At 36.5% G+C, this 13035-nt stretch overlaps 1 protein-coding gene across 5 annotated transcripts in view; it reads left to right on the top strand.

Annotated features, from left to right (window-relative positions):
• The window catches only part of THRB (thyroid hormone receptor beta), a 280496-nt gene that overhangs the window by 86674 nt on the left and 180787 nt on the right, over window positions 1-13035 (top strand). The gene's annotated exons all lie outside the window — the stretch shown is intronic.

The raw sequence follows: 13035 nt of genomic DNA, 5'->3' as shown, positions 1-13035 counted from the left end.
TGGTCTTCAGCCTGAGCTGGCTGCATAACCCTTGGTTTCTTTTAACTCTAGGCCTGAGGATGCGGGGCCATAAAACATAGCTAACAAGTGTTGAACTATCTGATTTCTTGTGAGACATAAAGAGTAGAGTTGATTGCCAAGCCGTTAGCAAATGGAAAGTATTGCAGAAATGCTTATAATAATAAGCAGCTAATTATAGCACTTTCCCAGGTTCTGGACCACTCTAATGGGAGGGATGGCACCTGCAAGACCTAGCACGTCTGTTAAAGAGCTGGCGAGATGTCTGCTAAAGTAAATACTCTGTTATATGTATGGTAATATCTCATCTGCAGATCAACATAATAGGTCTAGCTGGACAGCTGCTGGTGTTTAAGATAAGCAAAACAAACAAGGGGGGGGGGTATTTTAAAGTCATTTATGCATGAGGAGTGATACCTAAAGGAGGTTTCAGCTGAAGTGTAGGGATAAGGAGAGTCTCTTGGTGTCTTCAAGGTCCCTATGATTATAAAGTGCCCAGCATTCTTCTTGGCACATAGTCACTGATCAGTAAATCATTGGGGTTTTCCCTTTCTGGTGTTTTCTCACCAGTGGGAGATGGCTTGGGGGGTGGGGATGGGTATGGGAGCTTGGAGTGCCAGGAGCAAACAGGCTAAACCAAATCAGTCCAGTTGGCTCTACATATGTAGGCTTGGGACAATGCCTCTAGTTCCCTTTTCCTGTCAGATTGTCACCTCTATGCCATGCCTATGAAGACGTTTTTGAACTGCCATTGGTTACCTTTTATTCAGGGGGTTGCAACAGAAATACCTGTTGACTTAATACCTGTTGCCATCTCTCATGGACACGCATGAGAGTGAATGCTGGAGTGAACATAACTGAACAGATTTCTACTTGTTGAGTATTGCTTATTGCTGTAGCTGTTTTTAGTAACATTGCCAAAAGCTTTTCATCCTCTCTGAGTGGAGTGTGTCTTCTGGGTTGTTTTTATTGTTAAAACTAATCTTTGACACAGAGTGGAGCGAGCAAGGAAAAGGGAATTGAGGTAGAGAACAGTTTGTGGAAGGACCCTTGGAAAAAAACCCTCTCTCCTGCATTACATTTTGCATTCCATTAGAGAACAACCAATTAAAAACAAAGCAGAAATCTGGCTGGGAACCTGAAAGGCAAGTTTCAGCATGAGTGAATTTTTAACAGTCTCAAAGAGGAAGAGGGGGTTAAAATGAAATTCTGACAACCTTAACGACAAGTCTTTCTTAAAATATTGCCATGATGCTGAAAGGTGAAATGTCAGCAGTCACGTATTATTCTATCTAACAATAGTTGATCATTTTGCCTCTGTGGGAGCTCTTGCTCTTTTATAGTTTTGACTCTGGGTTTTGACTGACTGCCCACGGATGGCTATTACTTGAGCCATTACCTGCATTTGGGCAGCAGAGCCAGGACCTGTTCTGCATTGCTAAATTCTCCAGGCATTTGCTCCGGGTGACTTCTGCCAAGCAAATGAGTCCTGTGACATGGACTGCTTCCTGCCTCTGGTTTTTAATCCACTCTAATAACCTGTATTATTATTATTATTATTATTATTATTATTATTATTATTAACTGTATTCTTCCTTAAGCCTTGAAAACACTCTCGTGGTCATGTTTTCTGACATGACCAACTTCTTTCTGTGGTCAGGAAAAGCAGAATTTTCCTCAGAATACTCTAGAAGGGTAGACACTGCTCATGGTTATCACAAGGTGGCGAAAGGGGTCTTCTATTGGATTCTGTTTGCTTAACAAGCATGCTTTGAACATCTGCTATGTTCACTAACCTAGGGCATCTGCTGGGAGAGCTACCAAGATGACTATTACATAGACCCCCACCTGGAAAGAGGCTTACATTTTGTGGGAGAAGTCAGATGAGAAGTATACATGATTGAGAGGAGCAGGCTGACCAAGAAAGGAGCCTCCCTTGAGTTCAGAAAGTGGATTCCTGGAATCAATCAGGACCCATCAAACTCAAATGTCCTCAGGGTCAGCAGGTAAAAGACATGAATGAATGGTGAGATCTGGGACACAGCGGAGTTGAGTGCCAGTTAGCAAATGGGGCTAAATGTAAGATATGGAAGAAGTAGAGCATGGTTTGAAGGTTCAGTTTGGAACATTTTGACAGTGGCCTCCTTGTAGATAGCTTCAAATATTGAGCTGAGGTATCAGGGTTTTATTCCATGTGATGGGGGTACAAAGAAGGTTGTGAGCACAGAAGTGGTAAGATCTGCCTTTAGAAACAATAGCTCTGATGGTGAATTGTGGATAGGTAAATGAAGACAGAGAAGTGAGTAGTTATAGAGGAGGAGGCCCCTGAATATTGGTGAAGGCACACTATAAGCAGGACAAGGACAGGGAGAGTAGAAGGAAATGGCGAAAGAGACTTACTGGAGGTGGGAAAAGATCTGGTCATTGCATTGGTTCAGGTTTTGAGTGTGTGATACCAGAAGCACAGGGTGAAGATAAAGCTCTGGGATGCAGGGGGGAAATGAGCACAGTTTCAGGTTGTAGAAATGGAGATCTTGGGCCTCAGGAGAGAGAGACTCTGTCTAGAAGACTTGGGAACCTCCACTTGAAGGTTTCCGTGGGGGTTGGAGTTTGAATGGGTGGGGTCAAGGTTATTGAAGAAAGGACATCTAGGCTGAATAGTCTGAAGATGCGTATTTAAAGAGAATATATAGGAGGCTTCTGTTTAAAAAGTCACATTGTACATTATGTTACTTAATAGGAAATGAGCTGCTACTGTGGCCGCATGTTGTGAAAGTAGTTTGCGAACTGCTAGTTACAGGATAAGAATTAATATTTAAGGAGAAACACATGATGACTAACACATAATGATTTTGCTCAAAATTTTCTAAAAGCTTAGTAGGCCAGTTCCACATGGGAACAGAGTCCTCGCTTCTCATGAATGGTGATGAGCTCAGGTGGTTCCAAGTGTCTCAACTGTTTGTTGGCTTCTCGGTACATACAATTTTCTGTTACACCATCACATAAAGCTATGTAGGTCTGACTTGTTTAGATTAAGTAGAGATAATACTTTTATTCTAATGGTAGTACTTTTATTCTAATGGCAATATAATTCTAGGATCCACTTTTGTTATATATGTTTTCAAATCCCAGGGATTTAAAAAGCAGATTATGTTGAATGTAAAAGAAGGGAGCAATCCCCAATACTTAAAGAGTGTGACAGTGTATCCAGGCCCTCCCTTTTCCTCTAGGACAGTGTTTCCCAAACTTCTCTCATGATGAGAATCACCTGGTGGAATTGTTAAAATACAGATTCCTGAATCCCAACTAAGAAGTGCTAAACTAGAATTTTGGGGAACATATAGGTAAAATTGTATATTTAACTTAGTGCTCTTTATTGGCACTAGTTAAGTATATAATTTTACATATATATATATATATATATATATATATATATGCACACCTGTAGAGTCACCAGCCAGATCAAGTTCTAGAATATTTTCAGCACCCAGAAGGCTCACTCCCACATGCCTTCTCACACTCAATATCACTTCCCAATAGTAACCTCTGATCTTAATACTATGACATTGGTCATAGACGCATCGGTTTTAAGTGTAATGGTTACATATCAATAAATTCTTAAATGTATTTTTTCTAGTGTGCTAGAGTAGTACTAGAAAGTACTCTTAACTTCTTTCCACAGGTTATATAAGAGGAACTTTTCCTATTCAAGTGACTAATCCTTGGGCTTTTGCAATCAGAGTGGCACCCTCTAATTTTACTAAGGATGAATTATACCAAGGGTGGAAATTATACTAAGGCTGAATGATTTTATGATTTCCATCCTCTAAAGGAGGTTATAGGTTTTCACCATTTTCACAGAATTGAAGTCCTACTAAATTTGCCCCTTCTTTCACCATTCTCCTCTCCCCATGTGTTCTAGTGGGTATTATCTGAATGAGATTTCTAAATAAATAAATATATATTATGATATTCTATTTTCCATTATATTGTATTATTAATATATTGATATTAGAAATTTTGTTGTAATTGAGCTATTATATTCATGCAATGTGCAACTCATAAATGTATGACTCAGAAGTTCTCAGAGATGTGACACTTTTCAGTATATAAGAATGCAGAATTTGGTAAATAACCAGAAAATATCATACCTCTTATTTAACAACTCTGAAAACACCACCAAATGGCCTTATTTTCTTTCTGACATATAGGACTTCTTCTACAGAGTTGTTCTATGATTGTATTCTAAACCCAAGCGTGCCTCCATTTAGAAACCAAAATAGGAAGTCTGAGGCTCATTTCTTCAACCCAATATGATGAAGGAAAAGATGTTGGTGATCACATCTAAAGGTGACAAGACTTGGTGTGGACCAGGTTGCTGCTGGCACTGCTACTACTGCTGCTGTTGCTGAGATAATTCTCCAGACTAAAAAGGCATCCAAGGGAGACCAGTAGTAGGATACATGGAAATAGAGATCAAGAAAAATCTCTTAGATATTAATCTAAGCAATTCTTCCCCAGTTGTTGAGAGTTTGGCCTCTCAAGTTGTTGTAGGAACTATTATTGTAGGAACTGGCAGTTCCATCAAGGGAAGATGATCTAAGGTGAATTGGGGTAAAGCCATTCCTTTGTTCATTAATCAAAATCAAGAGAATCTTGTTTCATACATATCGTTCCTTTCTATAAAAAGACTGTGACAATGTGACTAGATTTCCAGGAAAAAATTTCTAACACCTTTAATGAGGGGGAGGGGAATGTGTTTGCATGAATGAGTATACAAACCCATAAGAATGCGTGTGAGAAGATCTATTTATTCTACACTTGAAATAGAACTGAATTGAATTGGCAAGAAAAGAAAATCATGTGAATATGCAGGTTTTGCAGTGTTACAACTATAATCCTAGTTATAGGATATTAAGAAACTAATTACCTTTGTTAGGCTGACGGAGAAAATTTTAAGATACACTTGATCTCATGTCATGACCAAGAAAGCAATACTTTTGTTATGATAAAATTGAATTATTCAGGGCACTTAATAAAAAGAAAACAAATGCAAATATTTAAAATAAAAAGTGAATCTTTTCACTTTTCTCTCTTCTCCATGCTCTTAGTCCCAATCTCTACAAAAACATGGTTCATAGTTTCTATCAGGTATTTTTAATGCAGCTACAGGATGGATAGAGGGTAGATAGATAGATAGATAGATAGGCTGGAACAGATTTATTTATCTAATTTCTGACTCAGTTATCATCTTGAGGATTCAATGATGAGAAGAAATAGATACATCACCAACTTTCCTAGATATTATAGTCTAAGCAGAGGAAATAAAAACTAATCACATACAAATAAAGGTATAATTATAAGTTAAATACAAATAAAAAAGCATGTGAGTTTCTTGAGGAAGTGGCCACTATGCTGAAATCTAAAAGAAGAATGGACAGCTGACTTGGATTAGAGGGGAATTAGAATTTTGCACTCGGAGACAAGAGAGTGTACAAAGCCAAGAGTGTGTACCAAGAGGACCACAGCTTGTTCAAGGCACTGAAGATGCCCAGAGTGGCCAGAGCATAGACTGAGTAAAAATGGGGAGAAGTACCTACTAAGAATCCAGTTACAAGGCTATTGCAGAAGTGCAAGAGAAAGAATGAAAGCAGCTTGGACTTGCATGTGGTTGAAAAAAATAGAGGCATTTCATGGTCTTTTGGAAAAACAAAGTCCACATGATTTAGTAATGGATTGGATGTACATGGTAAGGAAGAAAGAAACAAATTGTTTGTTTCTCTCTATATATACTCATTGTTTTGAGCTTGCATTTTTATCTTAATATGGTTTAGAGACCTCCCTTTTTATTTTTATTTTTTTTAATTTTTTGGGGGGTGGCATTAGTCAACATAAACATGTGTGGACTACTAATTTACAAAATCTGTATATAAAACCACGTGCACACCACCCAAAGTCAAATCTCCTGTCACCTCATTTTAGGACTCCTTTCTTCCCCCACCTTTTTCCCTCCTGGCAATCACCACACTGCTGTTTGTGTTCATAAGTTTCAGTTTTGTATTCCACATGAGTTAAATCATACAGTTCTTAGCTTTTTCATTTTGACTTACTTCACTTCGCCTAATGTTCTCAGGGTCCATCCATGTTGTTGTAAATGATGCTATTTCGTCCTTTCTTATGGCCATGTAGTACTTCATAGTGTATATATCCCACATCTCCTTTATCCAGTCTTCCATCATAGGGCACTTTGGCTGTTTCCAACTCTTGGTCACCGTGGATAATGCTGCAATGAACATAGGGGTGCATATATCTTTGCATATAAGTGATTTTGAGTTTTTTAGGTATATACCTAGAAATGGGATAGTTAGGTCCTATTTTGAGGTTTTTAGGTATATACCTAGAAATGGGATAGTTAGCTCTGTTTTTAACTTTTTGAGGAATCAGCAGACTGCTTTCCATAGTGATTGTACCAGTCTTCATTCCCACCAGCAGTGAATGAGGGTTCCCTTTTTTCTACAACCTCTCTAATATTTGTTGTTGCTTATCTTTTTGATAATGGCCACTCTAATTGGTGCAAGGTAGTAATGTGCATTTACTAAAACAACTAATTGTTTTAATGTGCATTTCCCTGATTGCCAGTCTTCTTGGAAGATGTGTATTTTCAGGTCCTCTGCCTAATTTTTGATTGGATTGTTTATTTGTTTGATTTTGAGTTTTATGGGTTCTTTATGTATTTTGGAGATTAAACCTTTGTCAGAGCTACTATTTGCAAATATCATCTCCCATCTGGTTGGCTGCCTGTTGGTTTTGTTGTCAGTTTCTTTGCTGTGCAGAAGCTCTTCAGTTTGATATAGTTCCATTTATTTATTTTTGCCTTTGCCTCCCTTGCCTTTGAGGTCAAGTCCATAAAATATTCTCTACCACCCAGGTCCATAAGTTTGGTACTTATATTTTTTCTTTGTGACTTAAAATTTCAGAGACTTTCTTTTTTAATAATATCTTTGTAATAAATTGATTTTATTGCATGATACAAATTTGTCATAATTCCTTTCACAAGTTCCTTATTGATAGGTATATAGAGATTCCATCTGGTATTTGTTTTTTGAGGGGTATTTCAAACAGTAGTACAATTTAAAATAGCACACTGAATCTATGTATTTGCATTTGCAGATTTGAGCAAATGTGATGTGATAGATTCCCACCAGTGTAATTACTTGGTTAAAAAATTGGTACACTTAATATTTGATAGATATTTTTAGGTTGCCCTTAAATAAATTTAGAGCATTTTTGCACCAATACCTATAATTTTTTAGATTACTTGGTTTTCCATTCCATCAATAATTAACAAAGTTTTTAATCTTTGTCACTCTGGTAGATACTAAATCTTTTTTGTGATTTGCCTTCCTTTAAAAAAAGCTTGAATGTGTGTGCATGTACACACATGTGTGTGTTTATTGGCCATTAATACTTATTTTTGTGTGACTAGCTTGTTCATAATACTCATCCATTCATCTACTGATTTTCTTATTTTGCAAAAGATTTTTGTTTATTAAGGATATCGGTCCATTTTCTAGGAAACAAATAAAAATATATAGTCATCTCCATAGATGGCAAAAAATGCATTAAACAAAATTTATCAACTTTTTCCACTAATTTAATGCATTTTAGTACTATAGAAGTGGCGTTTTGTTCCTAGTTTTATACTGAGCTCTGCTGTCTTTGTTCTATTCATTCTACTGTCTTTTTATCTAATTTTGCTTTATTTTCATTAAAATTTTTATTGTTTTTTATGATGAAAAGAATTTGTTGTAGAATTTTTTCCCCCTGTTTCTAGAGGCTTTTTTTAAAGAATGTATTTTTCATCAGTCTTTGTTCTATACCTTTCTCCCCTCCCTGTTTTTCCTCCCCTTTTTTTCCTATGTTTTTTCTTCTTTTTGCATAATTGCTATGCCATTTGTTTTTATCTTTTTTCATAGTTAATGTGGAAAGTGCAGTTAGACCACCCCTTTTCCTAAATATTGTATCCATGAACCATATTTCTCATCCCATCTGCTCTGAGATGTATTTATTTTCTCTTAGAACTTAAGTTTGAGGGCTAGGTATTACTGGGTATTGCTGGTAGACGTGGACAATAATAGTTGATGAATTTAGGCTCTTTGCTTTAATCTGTGGTTTTATTTAGTATGTCATAGTGGCATTTATATTTTTATAAAGGGATAATTTCTAGACCTCTCAGTGGGGTCCCTATTGTGCAGATTATGCTATAATTCAGAGAGAGTTTTTGGAGCTTTTGCTTTTGATAAAGTTTATTCTATGCACTTTCTTCCCCAGTTTCAGCTCCCCATTCTCCTTAGGTGAGTTGGTGTCATGGTGGTAGGTCAAGACTGCTACTCTGAAAGTTCATTCTGTAAAAAAAACTTTTGTAGACCACATTGCCTACAGTCCCTCCAGACAAATGTCCTCTCCATTATATGGCTTTTATGATTCCCCTCAACTCTCCCATAGCTGCTTTCCTCTCCTAAAATTACTTTGGAGATAGAAAGTAATTACTCTCGCATCTCTACACCATTGTATCTCTCTTTCTCTGATCATAATCTTTCAAAAATTGTTTTACTAGATTGTATCTCTTCCTTTGTTTGAATATTGTTGTTCAGTGTTTGAAATTTTTATTCAGCTTACTAATTTGGAAGAAAGGAATTTTTAGCTACATTAACTTCACTACCACTTTTAGCTGCTTTGGTCAAATTTTATTATCTTCAAAATTGGAACAAATAATTGCTACCTTATCTGTCTTTTAGGATCAGATTAGATAATGTATTAGAAAGTCCTTTGTGATAAGCCCAAAGTCAGCAGAGGGAAGGAAATAGTAAATATTAGAACAAAAATAAATGAAACAGGAAATATTAACAAAACTAAGAAGTGGCTCTTTGAAAGATAAATAAAACTGACAAACTTTTAGCTAGACTAGTCAAGAAAAAAAAGAGAGAGGACTCAAATAAATACAATTATGAATGAAAGAGGAGACATTACCATAGATATTACACAAATACAAATTATCATAAGAGACTACTATGCTTAATTGTACATCAATGAATTGTACAATTATATATAGATAAATTCATAGAAACATACAACCTATAAACACTGAATTATGAAGAAATAGTAAATCTGAACATACCAATAATGAGTAAGAAGACTGAGTCAGTAATCAAAACCTCCCAACAAAGAAAATCTGAGGACTAGATGGTTTCACTGGTCAGTTCCACCAACATTTAAAGAAGAATTAGTGCCAATTTTTTTTTGCATACTATTCCAAAAATTGGAGAGAGGAAACACTTCCAAACTCATTTTATGAGGCCTGTATTACCAAAGCCAGAGAAGGACAATATAAGAAAAGTGCTCCCCAATAACCCTGATGTATATAGATGCAATAATCTCAACAAAATAGTAGGAAACCAAATATGATACATTAAAAGGAGCATACACCAAGATAACTGGGATTTATCCCTGTAATGCAAGGATGGTTCAATGTAGGCAAATAAAAAAATATCCTCTTTCAACATATATCTGTGTGTCTAGGATCATGGTCAGCAAACTGCAGCTCGTGAGCCACATGCGGCTCTTTGGCCCCTTGAGTGTGGCTCTTCCACAAAATACCACAGCCTGGACGAGTCTTTTTTGAAGAAGTGGCGTTAGAAGAAGTTTACATTTAAAAAATTTGGCTCTCAAAAGAAATCTCAATCATTGTACTGTTGATATTTGGCTTCTGTTGACTAATGAGTTTGCCAACCACTGGTCTAGAACAATCGGGTTTAAACTTGCACCAGAATAATCACTAATAGTGGCTTCTTTCCCTCTAATGCTTTTTTTTTTTTTTAAGACTGAACTCTGCACTCTTTCTTTTTAAATTTTTTAAATTGAATTTATTGGGGTGACATTGGTTGATAAAACTTTATAGGTTTTAAATGTACAGTTCTCTAATATATCACCTGTATATTGTATTGTGTGTTCACCATCCAAAATTAAGTCTCCTTCCATCACCATGCATCCTCCCATTATCCTCTTTTACCTCACTCCACCCCCTTTCCCTCTTCTAATTACATACTGTTGTCTGTGTCTTTGAGGGTTTTTTTTTAAATCCCTTTACCTTTTTTACCCAGCTACTCAATCCCCCTCCTCTCTGACAGCTGTCCATTTATTTTCTGTATCTATGTTTCTTGTAATGAAATAAATGGTGATGATTGTTATAAGGACCTTGACCAAGGTTGAAACAATAGACCAGTTAATGAAAAGGTCAATGCCAAGAAAAATTGATAGAATTTGATGCATTGTGGTAGGAGGGAGGAGTCAAGATAGGAGAGCAAAAGGTTGGTCAAATTTTCTGCAAGAAAAACTGGGATAATGGTAGTGACAGTGATTTTTCAAAAAGAGGTATAGTGGGAACTTGAAATGACATGGTTTAGGGATAACAAGAATTAATTTGTTGTGAACTGTTGAGTTGCAGGAATCAATGAGGATCCAAGTTGATTTATCACTCATAGAGTTGCATGATGAAACTTAGGAGTTATATATCACATTCATAAAAGACGTATTGCCTGAGCTCAGCATTGCGGAGCAGAATAAATATGTCAGGTGTCCTTGCTGAATCACCTTTCTGAATTATGGAGACTTGTCACACAATCTTTAGGCTGAATAGGACTTACTTTGCAGTACTTTCCACTCCTGGAGGAGGGAAAGTAGCTCAGACAAAACAAATAATAATCAAATGCCCAAATACATTCTATTAGAGCTCACAAACTTTTCCACTACAAGGATTCTGAGTCGCCTGTTTCTCTTGGCTTTAGACATAGGTTTCTTTTCATGTCAGAAAACATTCTCAAGATTTTTGTACCCCTGGCTCACCCTTCTTGGAGCTCAACACCTGACGAATAGCAGTTGACCTTTCTTATCTCTCAGTGTGTGGCTTTCTGTGACTTAACTGGGAAACTTTGCTTGCTATGTTCTAAGTGAGAAATATAAATCACAAAATATTATATATAGTTATAACATTTAGTGTACAATTATAAGAGTGAGCGTTCATGAATGTAGAAATGAACACAAATGCATATATAAAGGTACATGTATACACACACACACACATAAGGCAGTGTAGAGGTTAAATGCACAGGCTTCAGAGTCAGGCAGGTTGTGCATCTTATACCTATGAAGCTGGAATAATACCTGGCTCATAGAGTTCTTATAAAGATTAAATGAGATGATGCTTATAAAATGCTGTCAAATGATTCTGGCATTAAAACAAGGAAAAGCCGGAAAAAAATATATACCTTATTTTATTTTATGTATTGATTTTTTTACAGATAGGAAGGGAGAGAGATAGAGAGCTAGAAACGTCGATGAGAGAGAAACATCGACCAGCTGCCCCTTGGACACCCCCTACTGGGGATATGCCCACAACCAACGTACATGCCCTTGACCGGAATCGAACCTGGGGCCTTTCAGTCCACACGCTCTACCACTGAGCCAAACCTCAGTGGTTTTGGCTATATACCTAATTTTAAAAACAGTTGTGTTTTGGCTATATACCTAATTTTAAAAACAGTTGTGTTTTGGTTGCAAGATTTTAGAAAATTTTGTTATCTTCTTTATGCTTATCTATTTTTCCCAAGATGTTCTCTATCTTTAATAAAAAGACAAATTAAAATAAATGTTTATTAATAAAATGAATGTCCTAAGATAATATTATCCAGTGGGGAGGGGAACCCATACATGTTGGTAAGTTTTTTAGTTCAAAATTCTCTGTTCATGTGTTTTCTAGCTCTGGCACCTGCCTCATGTCTCCTCGAAGCCCTTTCTCAATTTATTTCTTTTTAAAGAGGAAAGGCTCAATGGCCCATTTTACTAGAATTGTTGTCACTCAACCTTGAAGAACTGAGAGGCCATCAGGTTAGAAAATAGATATTCAGTATTTTTATAGATTGCTTGGCATTGTCTTTATTTATAATTTCATCTTCTTCTTATACGAACTAACCTTTCTCTGGTCACAAGTCTAACAAATGAGTAACATTGTCTCTCTTCCAATATAATTGGAATTTCCCATTAACATATATTTCATTTGAACAAATCAGAAGCTACTTGTAGACTGAAAGGAAGTTCTTATTCACTATGGGACTTACAAGTAATACTAACAAATGAGTTTAGATGGCAACCAAAAGGAGTTTTTACTACATTCATCCAAATATGTGCACAATCTTTGCCCAATTCAGTCTGTGCCTCATTCACACTGAGTTTCTCTTGAGCCTGTATTACTAGATGATAGAATTGGTTTAATTCAACCCTGTAAACAAGGAAGGGAAATTGGTCTAAGAATCAGCTAGTTGGGGCATTGGGCAACCATATGAGTTTTTTTCTTTAGCTTGGTCACTAGATGCCTGTAGCTCTCATCTTATACCCTTCCTTTGCTGGCTTGAACAAGTCACTTTTATAAATTAGCATTAATTTGTTATCTAATTTACATGGGGCCCGGTTTGGGGGCTTGAAGGGGGATCAAAGTAAAAGATTTGCCCAAGATAATATAGCTCTTTAATAAGGAGCCAGGACTATCTATTTTCAGTTATAAAATGTTAATTCTCTCACTGGGAAGTAACATTCTGAGTCAAAATCTACACAGTCTACCATACATGCCTCTAAGGCCCTGTCAGAACTGTGATTGTTTAATAATCTATAGAACTTGAACATTTTTTAATCCCATTCTGCCAGGTTTGCAATGACTAAATCCTCTTGACATGACTAATTCCATCCTTTTGGCATGACTAAATCCATCCTCTTGACATGACTAAATCCATCTTGGCTGCATCACTACTTCCTCATCTTTTGCACATACTTACTTCATGTGTGATGCCATCAGCACCCCCACTTTCAAATCACTAGTTTGAATGACCATATTTTTTAGGGAACATGTGCCAAAGAAGACTCTCATTGGTCCAACTTGGGTCATGTGTCCATCCCTGTGACCAAGAA

Source organism: Pipistrellus hanaki (genome assembly GCF_964339955.1).
Source record: "Pipistrellus hanaki genome assembly, chromosome: 13".
In the NCBI taxonomy this organism is placed as follows: Eukaryota; Metazoa; Chordata; class Mammalia; order Chiroptera; family Vespertilionidae; genus Pipistrellus; species Pipistrellus hanaki.
The sequence above is the reverse complement of the archived record's forward strand: the minus strand, read 5'-3'. Positions and strand labels throughout refer to the sequence as shown.